The sequence below is a fragment of the Gavialis gangeticus genome, unplaced genomic scaffold, assembly GCF_001723915.1.
Source record: "Gavialis gangeticus isolate Ggan-Ray unplaced genomic scaffold, GavGan_comp1, whole genome shotgun sequence".
NCBI classification, from domain to species: Eukaryota; Metazoa; Chordata; order Crocodylia; family Gavialidae; genus Gavialis; species Gavialis gangeticus.
Genome location: NW_017729032.1, coordinates 30,642,813 through 30,645,072, shown reverse-complemented (window position 1 = coordinate 30,645,072; position 2,260 = coordinate 30,642,813). Strand labels below are relative to the sequence as shown.

At 43.4% G+C, this 2,260-nt stretch overlaps 1 protein-coding gene across 1 annotated transcript in view; it reads left to right on the top strand.

Annotated features, from left to right (window-relative positions):
• The window catches only part of PDGFD (platelet derived growth factor D), a gene marked incomplete at its 5' end in the record, with an annotated part of 126,613 nt that overhangs the window by 94,022 nt on the left and 30,331 nt on the right, over window positions 1-2,260 (top strand). The gene's annotated exons all lie outside the window — the stretch shown is intronic.

Here is a 2,260-nt window from a genome sequence, read left to right as displayed (position 1 = left end):
TCACCCATGAGGGTGGGAGCAAGGTATAATAAGATATGTTGGGGGCAGGGGGTGTAGGCACCCACCCAGGTGGGCAGAAGGGCTGGGTGGGTGGGGTACAACTCGTTGCAGGTCACCATGGGCCAGATGAAAGTGCCTGGCTGGCTGGATGCAGCCCTCAAGCCATATTTTGCATACCCTGGTCTAGGGCAATCCTCTTTGGAACCACCTCCCACATAGTTAAAGACTTATCAAATCCTGCCTCCATTTTCTCTTCTGCAAACTAAGTAAGCCCAGCTCCTTCAGCCTCTCTTCATAAGTCATGTGCCCCAGACCCCTAACCATTTTTGTTGCCCCCTGCTGTACTGTCTCCAACTTGTCCACATCCTTTCTGTAGTGGTGGGCCCAAAACTGACACAGTACTCTGGATGTGGCCTCACCAGTGCTGAATAGAGAGCTTGAATCACTTTCTTTGTTCTACTGGCAGAGATCTTGCTAATGCAGCCCAGTATGCTGTTAGCTTTCTTGGCAACAAGGGCACACTGTTGGATCATATTTATCTTACTGTCCACTGTAACTGCCAGGTCTTTTTCTGCAGAGCTGCTGCGCAGCCAGTCAGCCCCCAGCCTGTACCAATGCATGGGATTGTTCTGTCCTAAGTGCAGGACTTTTCATGTGTCGTTGTTGAACCTCATGAGGGCTTTTTGTAGCCCAATCCTCCAATTTGTCCAGGTCACTCTGAATCCTAACGCTACCCTCCAGCATATCTACTACTTCTCCCAGATTGGTGTCACCCACAAATTTGCTGAGTGTACACTCCATCCCATCTTCCAGATCGTTAATAACAATATTGAACAAAACCAGCCCAAGGACTGACCCCTGGGGCACTCCACTTGATACCAGCTGCCAGACCTTGAGCCATTGATCACTGCCCATTGAGCCTGACAATCCTTTCATTAATACTTTCATCCTAATTATTTAATCCGTCTGCACCCTACTGGGAAAATTGAGACTCGAGTTCAACTTAGTGTAATTGATGTGCCAAAGGGACCGATAGAAGTTGTAAAATGAAGTCATAAATATGAAATTCCTAAGAAATTAAACCAGTTGTTAAGGACTCAAGGTCTCCTTTATTCCTGCTGTTTAACTTTGCCTAATTAGCCTCTTATCCCTAAAGTTTTGGATTGCTCTAACTATATCCATTTTTTCCTATATGTGAAAATTCCCTATATATCTCCTCACATTCCATATAGAAACTGTTTTGGGAAATAATGCAGGGAGTTGTTTAGTTCATATGGGCACCCTTGCCTTTCCATATGCCTGTAAAGGACACTACATCACCTCTCTCAGGGAACACTATATTTAGAAAAGGCAATTTTTTTTAGCATCAACTTTCTTTTTTTCTGTCCTGCAGTCACTGACTCTCACTCATCTAATGAATTGCATGCACACAACCAAAGGGATCAGTATTGCCTGTGCTTACCTGCTTTCTATGCTCTATGCTACCTGCACTGAGAAAGAAGTCTGTTAGAAAAGAAATTCAAAGTAATCTTTCCAGTTATTCTCCTTTCTGTTCCCATGACCATATTATCTTAACAGTCCCTATTACTGTATTAAGCAACAAGACTAACAGCTAGTCATCACAGGTGGTCTTCCCTAAACTGAGACTGCTGCTTTTTTTTCCTCTAAAATGTGAAGTTCATGTCCAGTTGCAAGAAATTAACTATATGGCAATGGGAATATGAAAATGCAATATGGTTGGTTCCCTTCTTCTCTAAAGCTCTGTAAAATATTGAATCATATGTAAAGATTTCTTAGGCATCTGAAATTTTGAACTGGTTTGCCAAACATAGGTAAAAACAAAACCATCAAGAATATTTGAAGTTAATATGGCCATGGCTTGAACTAACCTCACCTTTTTATTATAGTAAAAAGAAACCTTTAAAAAAAACCCCGCTTCGTGTTTATAGGCTTGGCAGTGCTATGCTCACTAGTACTAAGGCTGAAAGAGACTTGGGGGTCATGAACATGAGCCACCAATGCAATGTCACAGCTGGTAAAGCAAACCAAACTCTGGCTTGTATCCATAGATGCTTCTCAAGTAAATCTCAGGATGTCATCCTCCCACTGTACTCGGCCTTGGTGAGGCCACAGCTGGAGTACTGCATCCAATTCAGTAAGGCCTCCACAATTCAGGAAAGATGTGGAGAAGCTTGAGAGAGTCCAGAGGAGAACCACACGCATGATCAGAGGGCAAGAAACTAGGCCTTATGAAGAGAGG